A 22,287-nucleotide genomic window follows, 5' to 3' on the forward strand; every position below is an offset into this window, starting at 1 on the left:
CAATTTGGTGATAAAATTGTTGGGTTTTGAGCAATCTAACACTTCCTAAGTGTGCATGCAACCCTAATAAACCTTGGATCTATGTTTATCTAAATACATGCAAAATAATAATTTTCCAAGGTTTATAACCTATCTAACATGGCATGGGGAACATTTCAACATAAAAGAGTTAGAAGAGATTACATACCTTTTTGATGAGTTTGGTTCTTGAGGAGTTTGAAGGCCAAGCACCAATAGTGTGAATTCCTCAAATGGAATCACAAAACACCACAAACTCTTGGAAAACTTTGAGAGAGTATACACACTTGTATATTTCGGCCACACACAAGCTCACACACACTAGTTCACTAGTTCCCATTTCATGCTCCAAAAGCATGCTTATATAGTGTGCATGGTTAGGGTGAAACCCTAATAACCCATGACCTTTCCTTTTCCAAGGATCCATGGGTTAAAAGCTCCATGGATCATCCATGGACTTCCATCCAAGCCTAGCCCATTAACAAATGAGTGTTAGCCCACACCATATAAAACAAATAGCCTATAATCTAATTAGTCTTCCTTTTAATCTCTAAATTAATTCATAATTAATTTAAGACTAAAACTAATTAAATAACATAACCTCATATTAATATATTATAACTTATAATATATTAATAAACATATGTGTATAACTCTCATAAAATTATCCATAAATAGTTCGGGTGAGATGCAACCCAAATGGACCATGCCGGGTCGGGTCAAGTATATACCAAATAAGTTATGGACTTAGACACCTTATCCAACAGACTCCCACTTGGATAAGTCTAATAACTGTATTTGCCTATATAAATTCAGGAACCAACCAACAATCGTAGCTCTCGAAAACTCCGTTGAACTATGAAGTGCCATTTTAAGACAAGTGATCATATTATCCTCTGTTCTCATGATATCAGCCGGACAAACACATGGAACTATGTCTTGCTTATTGTTTGGCAGTTGTTTCTCGATTTACGATTTGTTTGACAAAGAACTTCACTGAACACATCGGTTTAGTTCTGACCGGGCCCGGTACATGGGTCAACACAAAATCATCGAGGGGCCCAGATATCGCTTCTATTTCTAGAAGGAACAGATAAACTTCGACTCATATGCTTGTTCTACTACTTGTTGAATTGTACACAAAGGCACGTTTTATAACATCAAGTTACTGATGCGTTTACGTGCAATCAATGTACAACCAACTCATAGGTAACAACTCATATCTCTAGGTTTGAAGATTTATATGATATTATCGTCTCACGATCACTCGAGATAAATTCCATGAAGTTATACAAGTGAGCGTGGGTTTATGCCAATACTCATAACTTATGAGTACTCATGAATGTTGCAGCAACCATTGCCATGTATAAACACCTTTAGCCATCTACAAACCCAATTCATGACAATCTTGATTCATACCTACTTTCGACGTATGATCGATTGTGGAGGTTTGAATAAATTAATTATTCTGGAAGTCAAAACATGCAAAACTGAAACAATAGTAAATAATTGACAATGACAGTAACACTTTACTCATAAATAAATCACAAATTTTATTCATCATCAAACGTCGATTACATTTTACAAGTTTCAGGAAAACTATCTAATCTGTAAAACTAATATCGTCCCTCAGCCCGATGTGCCTCGCATGCTGAAAATGCTTAACCCTCGTCAGTCCCTTCGTAAGGGGATCTGCAGGATTCTCATGCGACGATATCCTCCTTGTTACGAGGAGTCCTTCTTCAATCTTGTGTCTTATGAAGTGATATTTTCTATCAATGTGTCGGGATCTGCCATGATCTCTTGGTTCCTTGGCTAAGGCAACCGCACTATTGTTGTCACAGAAAATCTCCATAGGTTCCTTAATAGCTGGTACAACTCCAAGGTCTCCGATGAAGTTCTTTAGCCATATCGCCTCCTTCGCTGCTTCACTCGCTGCTATATACTCTGATCACAAGTCGAATCAGCCACCGTCTCCTGCTTGGAACTCTTCCAAGAAATTGCCCCTCCATTTAAGGTAAAGATCCAGTCCGACTGAGAGCGGAAGTTATCCCTATCAGTCTGAAAACCAGCATCACTATACCCTAATACTCTCAAGTCATCACTCCTACCAAGGGTAAGGATCCAATCCTTAGTCCTCCGCAGGTACTTGAGAATGTTCTTTACGGCGGTCCAATGAGCCTTGCCAGGGTTCCCCTGATACCTGCTAACCATGCTCAAAGCAAAGGCCACATCAGGGCGGGTACAAGTCATAGCATACATGATCGAGCCAACAGCGGAAGCATACGGTAGTTGGATCATCTCAACTATCTCTGCCTCTGTACTCGGACTCTGAGTCTTACTCAGTTTGGCATTGCTTTGGATTGGTAAATCTCCTTTCTTGGAATTCTCCATGTTGAACCTTTTCAACACCTTATCCAAGTAGGTACTCTGACTAAGTCCAATTAGTCTTTTACTCCTTTCTCTTAATATCCTTATCCCTAGGATATAGGCAGCCTCCCCTAGGTCCTTCATAGCAAAACACTTCCCAAGCCAGGACTTAACCTCCTGCAAGGTTGGAATGTCATTTCCTATAAGTAGTATGTCATCCACATACAGTACCAAGAAGCTAACTATACTCCCACTAGCTCTGACATACACGCAAGACTCATCTTCGCTTCTCGAGAAACCAAACTCTTTGACCTTCTCATCAAAACAAAGATTCCAACTACGAGATGCTTGTTTTAATCCATAAATGGACTTCTTAAGCTTGCATACTCTATTTGGGTACTCTGCACTGACAAAACCCTCTGGCTGATTCATGTACACATCCTCAGCCAACTTTCCATTAAGGAAAGCGGTTTTGACATCCATTTGCCATATTTCATAATCATGAAATGCGGCAATGGCTAGCATAACCCTAATAGACTTAATCTTTGCTACCGGCGAGAAGGTTTCATCATAATCAATACCCTGAGTCTGAGTAAAACCCTTCGCAACCAATCGAGCCTTATAAGTATGCACTTTTCCTTCCATGTCAGTCTTCTTCTTGAAGATCCATTTGCACCCGACTGTTTTACGGCCTGGTACATTATCAACCAAGTTCCAAACTTGATTGTCATACATGGACTGTATTGATGGGTTTTGAGCATTCTAACACTTCCTAAGTGTACATGCAACCCTAATAAACCTTGGATCTATGTTTGTCTAAGATACATGCAAATAATTATTTTTCCAAGGCTTATATCCTAACTAGCATGGCATGGGGAACTTGAATCAAATAAAGCTAGTAGAAACACTTACCTTGTAGTTGTAGTTGATTGCTTGGAGTTTTACAGCCTAGCACCAATAGTGTGGATGCCTCAAATGAAAGTCACAAATCACCACAAACTTGGAACTTTGAGAGAATAGTCACACTTCTCTTGAAATCGGCCCTCACCTCAACATGTGTCAACTAGTGTGATTTCAAGAGCCAAAGCCTCCTTTATATAGTGTGGTGGATTAGGGTTACATCCATGTAAACCCTAATACCCATGTCTCTTCATTTCCATGAGATCCATGGGTTAAAGTTCCATGGAGTATCCATGGACTTCTCCATCCAAGCCTAGCCCATTCCAAATAAGCATAAGCCCACACTATATAAATATAGAAGCCCATATTTAATTAGTAATATCTTTGATCACTAAATTAATCCTAGATTAATTATAGATCACTACTAATTAAATAATATGATCTTATATTAATATATTAGAACTTATAATATATTAATAAATCATAACTTGTACTATTCTCAAATATTATCCATAAATTGTTCGGGTGAAGTGCAACCCAAATGGACCATGCCGGGTCGGGTCAAGTACATACCAAATATAGTTATGGACTTAGACACTATATCCAACAGTCTCCCACTTGGATAAGTCTAGTAACTATATTTGCAAGTATAAATTCAGGAACCGATCAGCAATCGTAGCTCTTTAAACTCTGTTGAACTAGAACGCGCCATTTAGATAAGTGATCATATAATCCTCTGTTCTAGATATCAGCCGGACAAATACATGGAACATTGTCTTGCTTATTGTCCAACATTTGTTTCCCGATTTCCGATTTGTTTGACATAGAACTCAATTGAACACATCAATTTAGTTCTGACCGAGCCCGGTACATAGGTCAAAACAAAATCATCGAGGGGCCCAGATATCAGCTTCTAATCCAAGAAGGAACAGATAAACTTCGACTCATATGTTTGTTCTACCACTCATTGAATTACACACAAAAGCACGTTTTATAACATCGAGTTACCAATGCGTTTACGTACAATCAATGCATAATCAACTCGTAAGTAACAAATCATATCTCTAGGTTTGAAGACTTATATGATATTACCGTCTCACGATCACTCGAGATAAAATTCCATGAAGTGATTCCAGTGAGCGTGGGTTGAGTCCAATGCTTAGAACTTATGAGCACTCATGATTGTTGTAGCCATGTCCAACACCTTAGACCTCTGCAACCAATCATGACAGTCTTGATTCATACCTACTTCCGACATATGACCGACTGTGGAGATTTGAATAATATGATATACCAAACATAATTATTCTGGAAGTCAAAACATGCAAAAGAAATATAGTAAAAGATCAACAAGAGATAGCGACACTTTACTCATAAATAAAACACCTTTTATTCATCATCAAATGTCAATTACACTTTACAAATTTCATAATTTATCTAACTACTAATACTTATATCATCCTTCAGTCCTATGCTCCGAGCATGCTGGAGATGCTTAACCCTACTCAGTCCCTTCGTGAGGGGATCTGCTGGGTTCTCATCCGATGATACCCTCTTCGCCATGAGGAGTCCTTCTTCGATTCGATGTCTGATAAAATGGTATTTTTTGTCGATGTGTCTGGATCTCCCGTGATCCCTTGGTTCCTTGGCTAAGGCAACCGCACTATTGCTGTCACAAAAAATCTCCATTGGCTCTTTTATAGCTTGTACAACTCCAAGGTCTCCGATGAAGTTCTTTAGCCATATCGCCTCCTTTGCTGCCTCGCTTGCTGCTATATACTCTGATTCACAAGTGGAATCAGCCACTGTCTCCTGCTTGGAACTCTTCCAAGAAATTGCTCCTCCGTTTAGGGTAAAGACCCAGCCCGACTGAGAGCGGAAATTATCCCTATCAGTCTGGAAGCTAGCATCACTATACCCTACAACTCTCAAGTCATCACTCCCACCGAAGGTAAGGACCCAGTCCTTAGTCCTTCGCAGGTACTTGAGGATATTCTTTACCGCAGTCCAGTGTTCCTTGCCAGGGTTCGCCTGATACCTGCTAACCATGCTCAAAACAAAAGCTACATCAGGTCGAGTACACGTCATGGCATACATGATCGATCCTACAGCTGAAGCATAAGGAAGTCGACTCATTTCTGCTATTTCAGCCTCACTACTAGGGCTTTGTGTCTTACTCAATCTGGCATTACACTGAATGGGTAACTCACCTTTCTTGGAGTTATGCATGTTGAATCTTTTCAACACTTTGTCCAAGTAGGTACTTTGACTAAGTCCAATTAGCCTTTTACTCCTGTTTCTCAAAATCTTTATCCCTAGGATATAGGCAGCTTCACCAAGGTCCTTCATAGCGAAACACTTCCCAAGCTAGGACTTACTTCCTGCAGGGTTGGAATGTCATTTCCTATGAGTAGTATGTCATCCACATACAGTACCAAAAAACTGACTATGCTCCCACTAGCCTTGATATAGACGCAAGATTCATCTTCACTCCTCGAAAAGCCAAATTCCTTGACTTTCTCATTAAAGCAAAGATTCCCCATGCGAGGTGCCTGTTTCAATCCATAAATGGATTTCTCGAGTTTACACACTCTATTAGGGTACTCGTTGCTGACAAAACCCTCTGGCTGACTCATGTAAACATCTTCAGCCAACTTTCCATTAAGGAAAGCGGTTTTGACATCCATTTGCCATATTTCATAGTCATGAAATGCAGCTATGACTAACAGAACCCGAATAGACTTAATCTTGGCTACTGGAGAAAAGGTCTCATCATAGTCCACTCCAGGAATTTGAGAGAAGCCCTTTGCAACCAGTCTCGCCTTATAAGTGTGTACTTTACCATCCATGTCGGTCTTCTTCTTGAAGACCCATTTGCACCCTACAGTCTTACGACCTGGTACATTCTCAACCAAGTTCCAAACTTGATTGTCATACATGGATTGTATCTCGCTATCCATGGCCTCTTTCCATTTAGCAGCCTCAGGGCCTGCCATGGCTTCCGTGTAGCTGTTAGGTTCATCCAGACCTACTAGTGTCTCATCACTAATAAGTGTCTCACCTTCCGCAGTAATATGGAAGCCATAATAATGATCAGGTGCATTTCTAACTCTCGTGGAACGCCTCAGAGGTACGGGCACATCAACTGGCTCAACAGGAGTTTCCTCCTCAAGTTGAGGGCTAGGGTTCGAAGTTCCTTCACCGCTTGACTCTTGAATTTCTTCAAGATCAATTTTCCTCCCACTGTCTCTTTGGCTTATAAATTCTCTCTCTCGAAAAACTCCTCTTCTTGCTACAAAGACCACATTATCACTAGGTCTGTAGAAGAGGTAACCAAAGGATTGTTGTGGATAGCCGATGAAAATACACCTCTCGCTTCGAGGTTCGAGCTTATCATGAGTCTCGTGTCTCACGAAAGCCTCACAACCCCAAATCTTGATGTGGTCTAGCTTAGGTACTTTGCCAGTCCACATCTCGTGAGGAGTTTTGGCAACTTTCTTTGTAGGGACAAGATTAAGAATATGGGCGGCAGTCTCTAAGGCATACCCCCAAAATGAGATTGGTAGTGTAGCTCGACTCATCATGGAACGAACCATATCCAACAAGGTTCGATTACGCCTCTCAGCCACACCATTCAACTGTGGTGTCCTGGGAGGTGTCAATTGTGAGACAATCCCACATTCCCTAAGATAGTCGAGGAACTCTGAACTAAGATACTCACCTCCTCGATCGGATCAAAGCATCTTAATGTTCCTGCCCAATTGATTCTCGACTTCCTGTTTAAATTCCTTAAACCTCTCGAAAGTGTCTGACTTATGCTTGATTAAGTAGACATATCCATATCTACTGTAATCATCAGTAAAAGTCAAATAATAACGATTAGCATCCCTTGTGGCATGTTTGAATGGTCCACACACATCCGTGTGTACAAGGTCCAACAAACCTTCACCCCTCTCACACGAGCCTGTGAAGGATGACTTTGTCATTTTTCCAAGTAAGCATGATTCGCAACTATCATCTAACTTTAGGTCAAACGACTCCAAGACTCCATCCTTTTGGAGTTGGCCTATGCGTTTCTTGCTTATATGTCCAAGACGACAATGCCATAATGATGCTTTATCCAAGTTATTATGATTAGTAGAATCAATACACAAAACATTATTTCCTAAGTTATCTACAACAGATACAGCTTCATACACACCATCACAAGGTAATGCTTTAAAATAAAAAACATTATTATAGAAAACATCAATAGAACCAACTTCATTATTAAATGAAAAGGTAAACCCTTGTTTGTACAAAGCATGAAAGGAAATAATATTTCTTGCCATTCCTGGCGAGTAACAACATTTATTCAAATCTAAATTAAACCCACTACTTAGCGATAAAGTATAAACTCCAATCTTGGTGACAGGTGAAACTTTCCTATTCCCCATGATCAAGTTTATTCTTCCTTGGTCCACATCCTCACTTCTTCTTAGTCCCTGCAAGTCACAACAAATATGAATACCACAACCGGTATCAAGGACCCAAGATTTAGAATGGGGTGAGTTATTAGAAATGATAGTGTAAGTACCTGCATGGTTGGGTTTGACTTTCCCATCCTTCACATCCTGCTGGTACTTTGGGCAGTTCCGCTTCCAATGAGATTTTTCATGGCAATAGAAGCATTCAGCCTCTTTTGGGTCAGAAGAAGGAGTGACGAAATCTTTCTTGGTTCCACTTGAAGAAGAGCCATCAAGGGTCCGAGCCTTGGTACCCTTCGAGGATCTCTTTCTCTTCCTCCATCGACTTTTCCCAATTGCCAAAACCGGAGTTGAGTTTGGAGTAGGAGTGATAGCAACCGACTTCCCCTTAAGACCTGATTCTGCGGTCTTGAGAAGTCCCTGAAGTTTGCTGAGCGTGACCTCTTCCTTATTCATGTGATATGTCATGCGGAATTGATCATAGCACGATGGTAAGGAGTGCAAAATGATATCTATTGCAAGATCCTTAGGGAAGTTCACATTAAGCTTTAGCAAACGATCCACATACCTTTGCATTTTCTGCATGTGGCTCGTGACGGATTCCCCGTCCTTCATCATGGTTGTTATCATGGAGCAGATGATTTCATACCTCTCTTGTCTTGCACTTTGATGGTATCTTTCCATCAAATCTTGGTGCATTTCATAAGGGTAGAAATCCTCATAAGACTTTTGGAGTTCCACTGTCATCGTGGCCATCATGATGCAAGCCACTTTCGTAGCATCCCTTTCATGGGCCCGAAAGTCAGTGATCTCCTGAGGAGTTGCAGTGGTCTCATCAATCTCCTTAAGCTCCTTGTCAAGGACATATTCTTTGTCCTCGTAGCGGGTAATCATCCTGATGTTTCTGATCCACTCATTGAAGTTGGATCCATCAAAGGTGACTTTCCCACACAAGTTCATAAGGGTAAAGGAGCCATTAGGATTAGAGCCAGAAGCAGCATTGTTTGAAGACATCTGAAAAGAAGAGATCAAGATTAGTTTAGATATAAGAGAGTCCTTAATAAAACACCCAAATGTAATATTAAGGCTAGGATCCAATCACAATATAATATAACTTAGAAGAGGTATGCCGTAATCTAAGCTATACCATATTTGAAAGGTAGGTGAATGACGATTCACCAATTTCCACCACGAAAACCGAAATATTTAAGTATTAGGTTTTTGATTGGTTCTTAGAAATTCCTAGATTCTTTGAGATTCAATGAACTTTTCAAAGGCATGTTTCAATCTCGAGTGTGCCCTCCAGGTTTTGTGACTGGGATGCCGAGGATCACAAAACGAGGTGTGAAGTAACCATGCAAATCACTTGGTACCCTTAAGGTTTATCACTCAATCGATGTGCCGGTAAACCACACACGCTCCATCGATACTATAATAAACCCTAAGTCACCCTTTACCTACCTTGTTAAGTCCAAGTTAGTGTGCCGGTTAACCACACACGCTCCACCAACGACTTAATCAAAGTGTAAAGTGTGATTTCATGGATTAGCACCTTATTCACATTTTTCCTAAAGTAACTAAGATTGGGAATTTAATAAAACATTTAGTTACTTTATAATATTCATCATACTTTGAATGAGAATTTATAAGTCCTTGTCTTACCCGTTCGGCTAACGACCCTCCACCAGTCAAGCAAGCGGTGGGTGAGAGTGGACACCCATTAAGTCACCATTTTATAGGCAACAACCTTATACCAACCTTATAGACCGGCTTCGTGAATGAGGCATACTAGCGGTAAGACGACTTTGTTCTTATACATATATATATATATATATATATATATATATATATATATATATAATTATTAAATCATAATAATATAAGTATAAGGGTTGAATTTTAACTTTTAAAATTCTAAGGGTTGGAACTAAAGTTTTAACTTGACTTTACTTGTTCCAAAACTTGAGGGCAAGTTTTGTAAACTTTCAAAACTTTTCATATCTTGTAACTTATGAGTTTAATAGAGTAATAAAATGAAGACTCTTCACTTTTCTAACTCTTGTGTTCTTTTAATGGTTTTCAATCCAAGAGACTTTTGGTTTTCCATAACTTGAGGACAAGTTATGGACTCCATTAAATAACATTATGATCAAGAATTAATCTACCACATAGGTTACAAATAATTCCTATGATCATCTAAACATCATAAGAACAAGATCATGAACATGAACACTTTCATATATCAAAATCACACTTAATCTTTGTAATTTTGATAACTAGTTGTTGTAAATGAGTTAGAAAAGACATTACACCTTCTAAAACAAGTTTTCAAGTACCAAAACAGTTTAGGGTAATGTTTCTAATCCATTTCCAGCAACTAAAGTCGAAAAACTGCACTCTGTCGACCCTACTCGCCGAGTAGGTTGAAGATACAAGTGGACTCGGCGAGTCCCCCCATGGACTCGGCGAGTCCATCAGTCAGACAACAAGATTTCGACTTTTTCAAGCATATTGCAACAAGTATCAAACAAACAAGCCTAGTCTCTGATACCGCTGATGGGTTTTGAGCATTCTAACACTTCCTAAGTGTACATGCAACCCTAATAAACCTTGGATCTATGTTTGTCTAAGATACATGCAAATAATTATTTTTCCAAGGCTTACATCCTAACTAGCATGGCATGGGGAACTTGAATCAAATAAAGCTAGTAGAAACACTTACCTTGTAGTTGTAGTTGATTGCTTGGAGTTTTACAGCCTAGCACCAATAGTGTGGATGCCTCAAATGAAAGTCACAAATCACCACAAACTTGGAACTTTGAGAGAATAGTCACACTTCTCTTGAAATCGGCCCTCACCTCAACATGTGTCAACTAGTGTGATTTCAAGAGCCAAAGCCTCCTTTATATAGTGTGGTGGATTAGGGTTACATCCATGTAAACCCTAATACCCATGTCTCTTCATTTCCATGAGATCCATGGGTTAAAGCTCCATGGAGTATCCATGGACTTCTCCATCCAAGCCTAGCCCATTCCAAATAAGCATACGCCCACACTATATAAATATAGAAGCCCATATTTAATTAGTAATATCTTTGATCACTAAATTAATCCTAGATTAATTATAGATCACTACTAATTAAATAATATGATCTTATATTAATATATTAGAACTTATAATATATTAATAAATCATAACTTGTACTATTCTCAAATATTATCCATAAATTGTTCGGGTGAAGTGCAACCCAAATGGACCATGCCGGGTCGGGTCAAGTACATACCAAATATAGTTATGGACTTAGACACTATATCCAACATGTATCTCGCTGTCCATAGCCTCCTTCCATTTAGCAGACTCCGGGCCTGCCATGGCTTCCTTAACACTGCTAGGTTCATCCAAATTTACCAGTGTACTATCGCTGATAAACGTATCACCTTCCGTAGTAATATGAAAGCCATAATAAAACGAAGGTGTGTTCCTAACCCATGTGGAACGCCTCGGAGGTACAGACATGTCAGCTTGCTCAACAGGAATTTCCTCCTCAGGTTGGTTGCTAGTGTCTGAGGTTCCTTCACCAATTGCTTCTTGAATTTCTTCAAGATCAATTTGCCTCCCACTGTCTCCTTGGCTTATAAATTCTCTCTCAAGAAAAACCCCTCTTCTTGCTACAAAGACCACATTCTCACTGGGTCTGTAGAAGAGGTAACCGAAGGATTTCTGTGGGTAGCCGATGAAAATACACCTTTCACTTCGGGGTTCGAGCTTATCATGAGTCTCACGCCTTACGAAAGCCTCGCAACCCCAAATCTTGATGTGGTCCAAATTGGGAACCTTCCCAGTCCACATCTCATGAGGTGTTTTGGTAACCTTCTTTGTAGGGACTAAATTAAGGATATGGGCGGCAGTCTTTAAGGCATACCCCCAAAAAGAGATTGGTAACGAAACTCGACTCATCATAGAGCGAACCATGTCCAACAAGGTTCGATTATGCCTCTCAGCTACACCATTCAGCTGTGGTGTCCTGGGAGGAGTCAATTGTGAGACAATCCCACACTCCTTAAGATAGTCAAGGAACTCGGTACTAAGATACTCACCACCTCAATCGGATCGAAGCATCTTAATGTTCCTGCCCAATTGATTTTCTACTTCCTGTTTGACTTCCTTAAACCTTTCAAAGGTTTCTGACTTATGTTTGATTAAGTAGACATACCCATATCTACTAAAATCATCAATAAAAGTCACATAATACCGATTAGCATCCCTTGTGGCGGTTTTGAATGGCCCACATACATCAGTATGTATCAGGTCCAACAAACCCTCACCCCTCTCACAAGTTCCAGTGAAGGGTGATTTTGTCATCTTTCCAAGTAGACAAGATTCACAACTATCATCCGATTTAAGGTCGAATGATTCCAAGACTCCACTCTTTTGGAGTTGGCCTATGCGTTTCTTGTTTACATGTCCAAGACGACAATGCCACAATGATGCTTTATCTAGGCTAGTAGAAGAATCAATATACAACACATTATTTCCTAAGTTGTCTACAATCAACACAGTTTCATACACACCATCACAAGGTAACGCTTTAAAATAAAACACATTATTAAAGAAAGCATTAATACCACCACATTCATTATCAAACGAAAAGGTAAAACCTTGTTTGTACAAAGCATGAAAAGAAATAATATTCCTCGCCATATCAGACGAGTACACACATTTATTCAAATCTAATTTTAACCCATTATTAAGCAACAAAGTATAAACTCCAATCTTGGAAACAGGTGAAGCCTTCCTATTCCCCATGATCAAGTTTATCTTCCCGTGCTCCACATCCTCACTTCTTCTTAGGCCCTGCAAATCAGAACATATGTGAATACCACATCCTGTATCAAGCACCCAAGAGTTAGAATATGTTGAGTAATTAGACAATATAGTGTAAATACCTGCATGGGTGGGTTTCACTTTCCCATCCTTTAGATCCTGCAAGTACTTAGGGCAGTTTCGCTTCCAGTGTGCCTTTTCATGGCAATAAAAGCATTCAGCATCCTTGGGAATGGCAGAAGGAGTGACAGAACCACTCTTGGTCTTCGATGAGGAGCCTTCAAGAGACTTTCCCTTGGTACCCTTCGAAGGGTGCTTCCTCTTTTTTCCCTTTGCCTTGCCTGATAGCCAAAACAGGGGTTGGAGTAGAAGTAGGAGAGGTAACAACCGCCTTGCCCTTAAGACCGGTTTCAGCGGTCTTCAAGAGTCCTTGAAGCTTGCTGAGGGTAACTTCCTCCTTGTTCATATGATATGTCATACGAAAATGGTCATAACAAGAAGGTAAGGAGTGCAAAATGATGTCAATTGCCAACTTCTCAGGGATGTTCACATTCAGCTTCAGCAAACGGTCCACATACCTTTGCATCTTTTGCATGTGAGCCGTGACGGAATCACCGTCCTTCATGTGGGTAGTTATTATGGAGGAGATTATTTCATACCGCTCCTGACGAGCACTCTGATGGTACCTTTCCATCAGGTCTTGGTGCATCTCAAAAGGGTAGAAATCTTCATATGACTTTTGGAGCTCGGCTGTCATCGTGGCCATCATGATACATGCCACCTTAGTAGCATCTCTCTCATGTGTCCTGAATTCAGCGATCTCCTCAGGAGTAGCAGTAGACTCATCAAGCTCTTTTAACTCCTTATCGAGGACATATTCCTTGTCCTCATAACGAGTAACCATCCTGATGTTCCTAATCCAATCCATGAAGTTGGAACCATCAAAGATGACCCTCCCACAAAGATTCATGAGAGAGACAGAACCAGTTGGGTTAGAGCCTGAAGCATTAGTGTTGGAAGACATCTGAAAGAAGAAAGCAAGTTTAGATTAGATATATAGAATCCTTAATAAGACACCCAAATGTAATATTAAGGCTAGGACCCAATCACAATATATTATACTTAGAAGAGGGATGCCGTAATCTAAGTAATAATATATTTGAAAGGTAGGTGAATGACAATTCACCAATTTGCACCATGAAAAACAAAATGAATTATTAGGTTTTAATTGGATTTGAAATTCCTAGATTCTTTTGAGATTCATTGAACTTTTCAATGGCATGTTTCAATCTCGATTGTGCCCTTCAAGTTTTGTGACTGGGATGCCGAGGATCACAAAACAAGGTGTGAATAACCATGCTAATTCACTTGGTACCCTTAATATTATCACCTAATCAATGTGCCGGTTAACCACACACGCTCCATTGATCTGTGACAAACATTAAGTCACCCTTCGTGATCCTTACTAGTCCAAGTTAGTGTGCCGGTTAACCACACACGCTCCACCAACGACTTGGTAAGGTACAAAGTGTGAATTCCATGGACTAGCACCATGTTCACATTTTTCCTAAAATAACTAAGATTGGGAATTAAAAGGTTTAGTTACTTTATAATAATCATTATACTTTTAATGAGGATTTAAAGTCATTGTCCTACCCGTTCGGCTAACGACCCTCCACCAGTCAAGCAAGCGGTGGGTGAGAGTGGACACCCATTAAGTCGCCATTTTATGGGCAACAACCTTATACCCACCTTATAGACCGGCTTCGTGAATGAGGCCTACTAACGGTAGAACGACTTATTCTTATACATATATATATATATATATATATATATATATATATATATATATATATATATATATATATAATAATTAACCATTAATGTTATAAATAGTATAAGGGTTGAATTTTAACTATTAAAACTCTAAGGGTTGGAATTAAAGTTTATTAAAGTGTGTGAAACTTTACAAATTCCAAAACTTGAGGGCAAGTTTTGTAACTATCCAAAACTTTTCATTTCATAACTTATGAATTAAAGGACCATAAAAATGAAGACTCTTCATTTTCGTGTAACTTATGTGTTTAAATGTGTGTGTTAAAGAAAGTGACCTTTGGATATCCATAACTTGAAGACAAATTATGGACTCCATTAAAACACATAAATGATCAAGAATTAATTCTAAACAATTCAGCAAATAATTCCTATCATCTTCTAAATTCATAAGAACATGAACATGATCATCAAAATTTCAAGAATTATATGAACACATAAAAATCATGGAATTTTGATATATGCTATTGTAAATGGATTAGAACAACCATTACACCAACTAAAATAAGTTTTAAAACACCAAAACAATTTAGGGTAATGTTTCTAGTCCATTTCCAGCAGCAGAAGTCGAAAATCTGCACTCTGTGGCTCCTACTCGTCGAGTGCATGAACCTACTCGGCGAGTAGGTTGAAGATACACATGGACTCGGCGAGTTCATCAGGCAGACATCAAGTTTTTTTGACTTTTTCAACTATTTTGCATCAAGTATCAAACAAGCAAGCCTAGGCTCTGATACCACTGTTGGGTTTTGAGCAATCTAACACTTCCTAAGTGTGCATGCAACCCTAATAAACCTTGGATCTATGTTTGTCTAAATACATGAAAAATAATAATTTTCTAAGGTTTATAACCTATCTAACATGGCATGGGGAACATTTCAACATAAAAGAGTTAGAAGAGATTACATACCTTTTTGATGAGTTTGGTTCTTGAGGAGTTTGAGGGCCAAGCACCAATAGTGTGAATGCCTCAAATGGAATCACAAAACACCACAAACTCTTGGAAAACTTTGAGAGAGTATACACACTTGTATATTTCGGCCACACACAAGCTCACACACACTAGTTCACTAGTTCCCATTTCATGCTCCAAAAGCATGCTTATATAGTGTGCATGGTTAGGGTGAAACCCTAATAATCCATGACCTTTCCTTTTCCAAGGATCCATGGGTTAAAAGCTCCATGGATCATCCATGGACTTCCATCCAAGCCTAGCCCATTAACAAATGAGTGTTAGCCCACACCATATAAAACAAATAGCCCATAATCTAATTAGTCTTCCTTTTAATCTCTAAATTAATTCATAATTAATTTAAGACTAAAACTAATTAAAATAACATAACCTCATATTAATATATTATAACTTATAATATATTAATAAACATATGTGTATAACTCTCATAAAATTATCCATAAATAGTTCGGGTGAGATGCAACCCAAATGGACCATGCCGGGTCGGGTCAAGTATATACCAAATAAGTTATGGACTTAGACACCTTATCCAACAAAAATCCATGGTAATATGTTCCCACTTCCACTCGGGAACCTCCAACGGCTGCAACTTACCATGCGGTCTCTGGTGCTCGGCCTTAACCTTACGATAGGTTAAGCACCTCTCAACAAACCACGCGACATCCCTCTTCATACAGGGCCACCAATACTCTCTTTTTAGGTACAAATACATCTTAGTGGCCCAGGATGGATCGAGAACTTCGATCGATGAGCCTCTTCCATCAAAATGGTACGCGTCCCGCCCACAAACGGTACCCAGATACGACCCTGGAATGTCATAAGCCCCCGGCTATCGGTAACGAACTCTGATACCAACCCGACAACTCATTCTCTATTATGGTTTTCTGATCTCACGGCCTCAGCCTGGGCCCCACGAATGGTGTCCAACACCGGAGTCATCACTGTCAACCTCAAACAAACATGTCGCATCGGGGCGCTCTCCGCCCTTCGGATCAGTGCATCAGCTACAACATTAGCCTTACCCGGGTGGTACAGGATCTCGCAGTAATAATCCGTTACCACATCCAACCATCTCCTCTGTCGCATATTCAGGTTGGGCTGTTCCATCAAGTACTTCAAGCTCTTGTGGTCCGTGTATATGGTACACCGAACCCCATACAGATAATAACGCCAGATCTTGAGAGCGAACACCACTGCCCCTAACTCTAGATCGTGGGTGGGATACCTCGTCTCTTGAGGCTTTAGCTGCCTCGATGCGTATGCTATCACATGCCCCCTCTGCATCAATACCGCTCCCAACCCTGATATCGACGCGTCACAATACACCACAAAGTCCTCCACCCCCTACGGAAGGGCTAAAACTGGGGCTTCGCACAGTCTCTGGCAAAGTGTATTGAAGGAGGCCTGCTGCTCTGGGCCCCATGAAAATGCAACACCCTTCTGGGTCAACCTGGTGAGTGGCACGACGATCTTGAAGAGATCCCTGATAAATCTCCGATAATAGCCTGCCAGCCCTAAGAAGCTCCTGATCTCGGTGGGTGACCTCGGCACCTCCCAACTCATCACTGCCTCAATCTTGGCCGGGTCGACCAATATCCCTTTCTGGTTAACGAGGTGCCCTAGGAACTGGACCTCTCGCAACCAGAAATCACACTTGGAGAATTTGGCATAAAGTCTCTATGATCTCAGAACTCTGAGGATCTCCCTCAAATGCTTCTCATGCTGCTATCTGGATCTCGAATACACCAAAATATCATCGATGAATACGATCACCGAGCGATCCAACATCGGCCTGCACACTCTGTTCATGAGATCCATGAACACCGCCGGTGCATTGGTGAGTCCGAAAGGCATCACCACAAACTCGTAATGCCCATAACGAGTCCTGAACGCTGTCTTCTGGATGTCCTCATCTCGCACCCTCACCTGATGATACCCAAACCTCAAGTCGATCTTGGAGAACCAAGATGCTCCCTGCAACTGATCGAACAAATCGTCGATCCTCGGCAACAGGTAAAGGTTATTGACCATCAACTTGTTCAACTCCCGGTAATCAATGCACATCCGGTGTGAACCATCCTTTTTCTTGACAAAAAGGATAGGCGCTCCCCACGGCGAGCTGCTCGGCCGAATAAACCCCTTCCCCAACAACTCCTGGAATTGCGAGGATAACTCCTGCATCTCTGGAGACGCAAGGCGATAAGGCACCTTGGTGATAGGCGCGGCCCCCGGAACCAAATCGATACTGAACTCCACCTGCCTCATGGGAGGCACACCCGGCAACTCCTCCGGAAATACGTGTGGGAACTCACGCACTATCGGAACCTCATCAACTGACCTCGGTCTCTCTGAATCAACCCTCGTATCCATCTCATACGCTACAAAGCCCCTACAGCCCTGCTGTATACACTGTCTCGCTCTAGCGGCCGAACAAAATACTGACCTAGAACGTGTACCCTCGCCGTATACCGTAAGAACTCCCCCACTAGGGTCTCGTATGGTCACCAGCTGTCGCTCGCTGTCGATAACCACTCCGAATCTGCTCAACCAGTCCATGCCCACGATGACACAGACATCCCCCATCGCAATAGGAACTAAATCAATCGGGAATTCAACACCAAAAATATCGAGTACACACCCTCGGATCACCTCTGTGGCATACACCGCCCTCTCTTCAGCTATGGAAACTCTCAGAGGTCGACTCAACGCCTCACGACTAACACTGATGTGCCGACTAAAAGCCAAAGATACAAAAGACCGACTCACACCCGAGTCAAATAACACCAAGGCAGGTACAGAACTCACAAGAAAAGTACCTACGCATAACATAATATAAGCACAATATATCAACATCAAAATAAATACACGAAAGAATACATACCAGCCATGACATCGGGCGCTGCGCGGACCTCCTCCGTGGTCAACTGAAAGGCTCTCCCTTGTGCCTTCGGTGCCTCGGCCTTTACTGGCTGGCTCTCAGTAGCTCTGATAACAGCAGGGGCAGATCCCTAAGATGCTCCCTATGCTGATCCCCACAGCTGTGTACACTCTGCCTTCCGGTGTCCGGTCTGGTTGCAGTGAAAACATACTGTAAACCCCTTGGGGCAATCCTTGGCCATATGCCCCTCCTAGCCACATTTGTAGCAAGACCCTGCTCTGCACACCCCATCGTGGCTCTTGCCGAACTTGCCACAAGTGCGGCCCCTCTGACTCACTGGTCTCGAATCAGCGGGCTTGGCCCGCTTGGCTACCGGCTGAGACTGCATTAGTCACCGATCTCTCCCCTGAGACTCAACCTCTTCCCTAGCCTGGGTCTCCAGCTCTATCTCCCTCTTCCGGGCATTTGCCTGAAGCTCGGAAAATGTCCGGTACGTCGAGTTCTCCACGAACTCTTGTATATCCCTCCTCAAAATGCTCATATATCGGTTCATACGTGCCTACTCGGAGGACACGTGCTCTGGGCAGAACATCGCCCGCTCATGGAAAATCCTCGTAATCACTGTAACAGACTCAATACCCTGCTTGAGGGTCAGGATCTCCTGGGCCAAACGCTCCCTCTCCACCTGGGGAACATACTCATCTCGGAACATAGCAGTGAACCTCTCCCAGGTCACTGCAGCAAGCTCAACAGGCGTATAGTGTGCCGTCACAAACTTCCACCAATCCTTCGCTCCCAAGCGAAGCTGGTTCAACGCAAACCGGGCTCTCAAATGCTCTGGATATGAGCAAGTAAAGAAACACCCCTCTATGTCTGAAATCCACCTCATCGCCGCAATCGGGTCCGGGTCCCGTCAAACTCCGGTGGTTTTGTGTTGCTGAACTCTCGGAACAGCAACGCATCACCACCCTGCGGCCTAGTCGCAGCTAAAGCTGCAGTGGCCGCCGCAACAATAGCCTCAGAAAGAGCAGCGTATCTCTCATCAAATCTCTCTATCAGTGTGGTCTTGATAGACCCGAACATCTCTGGTATCTCTGCCCTGATGGCCGCAGCCACCTCCTCGTGGATGATCCTACAGATCTCCTCGTCACTCGTACCGCTGCTATCTGGTGTGTGGCGTGTCCCTACCATGGTCCCCCTCTCTCTAAAATACAACATAAAAACATATCAGGGACTTGCTCGAGTATACTCACACTCGAATACTCCAACCTACTTGTTTCTTGGTACTGTAAGGATTCTTACTTGGACTGTGCACTGACTCGGTGTTTTCAGTAGTACGGGCCCAATACTACTGTCCACACCACATCAGCATTCACCCCAAGTCCTCCTCCCAGAGTCCCAATCCCAAGCACTCTACTCTCTCTAATCATATGATACTCGCTAGCAGATCTCTCATAACCTCCTCGCTGCTATCTAAACACTCTGAAGCATCCCTAGCAGCAAGACTCCTAGACTAAGGCATCACATATCAGGCGACTCTAGTCCTAATAAGAATACCTAGTCTACTCTAGCATGCATAATATAACTCATCACATATCATATCATATCATATCTCATAACACTTATTGTAATGGTATTTTGGGAAATCACCGTTCGGGCGCTGGCTGTTCGTACACACGACTCTGCTCTGTTTTGTCTCGAAAGCTCTTTTTATTCTTTTGAAAACTATTTTATTATCGAAATTTCCTCTAATCCTCAGTTTGAGTTCAGATACGCCCGAAGGTGCACCCGAATCCCTCAAACCAAGGCTCTGATACCAACTTGTAACACCGTAAAAATTAAAACAATTTTTCGCATTTTCAAAACACATTTTCCAAACACATTTATTAATAAAATGTCATTGTATCATATCCTTGTTTCACAAAACATACCCCAAGATCGAAATACATAAAATCCCATGTGTGTGTGTGTGTACAAATCATGCCGGCGCCTTCCCACGGTCATTACTGGTATCTGAAACACATAAAGCTTAGTGAGTTCCCCAAAATACCACTCTAACATATATTAGCCACTCGAGGCTATAACTCTGTTGACCCTCTGGTCAATGTGTCTTAGTGGGACCCCCCAGCCCCAACTCTCTATGGACCCTCTGGCCCTAACTCTATGGACCCAAAGGCCCTAACTCTATGGACCCACTGGTCCTACTCTATAAACTCTAAATCATGCATATCACGTATCACAATAAATCACAACACATAAATAACATGCAAATACACTAGCACACAGCTCTAAATTACACTGTCATATGACTCTATTACCACACTAGGTAAAGTATAGTGAGAAGACTCACCTCTGGTATCTCGGTAAATCTCTGTCTCGGTAAACGCTGGCCTAGCCTCCGCCTAATCATATGAAATAAATACTCTATTTAATATAACTCTCAAAGGCTAGACTATGTCCTCTTATGACACTCTTAGAAGGGTAAAAGACCATTTTACCCCTCTCATAACTCAAAAGGCCCCTCAATAGACCATACCCTAAAAGTCAACCAAAAGTCAACTTTCCGGGTTACGCTGCGCGTACCAGATGTGTACGCTGAGCGTACCCGGCTGCCTCTCAGAATCGGGGAACGCCACCCAGTACGCGTCGGAATTACGCCCGGCGTACTCCCCAACTTCAGCCGCTTAGCTCTTGAGGTCTTAAACAGTTAAGACCCACGTCCAACTTCTAGATCTAACCACATCTAAGCCTCTTAATCCATAAATTTGATGACTTTAAGCCTTTGCATGACTGAACAAGCCACTAACTCCCATAATATTCCATCCTCTAACTCTAGAAGGCTTAATACTCAAGCATGACCTCAAACTAACAGCCAAGATGGAAACTTTATGGTTCTAAATCACTAATACCACTGAAAAGGGATAGATCTCGGACCATAGAGCACCTTATACTCATAAAGTCTCCACCTTTGGGGTTTTTAACCCTAGAAATGGCACATGCAACAACCAAAAGAAGAGGAAAGTTTTGAACTTTATACCTCTAAGTGTAGCCCCTTTCTCTGTAGATCTCAGATCCAAATTGGCACTTCAAGCTTTAGCTTCCAAGAGCTCATTTCCTTCTTCTTCACTAAGCCACCAAAGCACAATTAGCTCCAACAACACTCACACACACTAAGGATGATGGGAGGCTCTTTCTTAGGGTTTCACTCACTGATATGGAGGCTGAGAAATGAGCCTTAGCACCCTTTAAATAGTGCACAAGACGGATTAGGGTTTTTGCTCCTGGGCCGGGTACGCCCAGCGTACTCACTTGCTAGTTTCCCTCCACTCAAGGACTAATCATGACAAATTGACAAAGAATAAGGGTGAAAGAAATGCACCTAAATCTCGGGGTGTTACAGTGAAGCATTGGTTCCTATCGATTTATCCATAGTTTTATCGGAAGGGACATATGCTCGAATCGATATACATTCATTCCTTCTTTGGATGGTTTTTATACATTACACTAGGGTTGTGTTCTTACAAATTAAAATTTGTTTGTTTTGTAGCTTTGAGATCTAATCTCACATGGAAGCATTCAGTTGATGTTAGGGTAATCTTGTTCAACCGTTCTAATAGTGATTTTGAAGTGAAATCTAGTGATAGAATTGGGCACATGATTATTGAAAAGATAATCACGCCGGAAGTCATTAAGGTCGATGATCTTCGTTCAACTATAAGAGGTGAATGTGGATTTGGATCTATTGGCGTTTGATTTCTTATTTTTGACCTAAATCAAAACCACCTACATATTCTGGTTCTTTTTCCTTAGAGATGGACCAGCCACCAAAGTATTAAAAACACACAGAAGAATATAAAGCTTATTATTTCATCGTCATCCATTAATAACAATGATTTGGGTGGGGTGGATTACAGACACTGATTTGTGTTGTATGTTGTCTCATAATGGTGGTTTTTAGTGGGTTTGGGTCTCAGGAAGGAAGAACAGGGGTATGGAAGTATGTGTTCTTGATTGTGGGTTTAGGA

This window comes from Lactuca serriola, chromosome 3, assembly GCF_051521515.1.
Source record: "Lactuca serriola cultivar US96UC23 chromosome 3, Lser_US96UC23_V15, whole genome shotgun sequence".
NCBI lineage: Eukaryota > Viridiplantae > Streptophyta > Magnoliopsida > Asterales > Asteraceae > Lactuca > Lactuca serriola.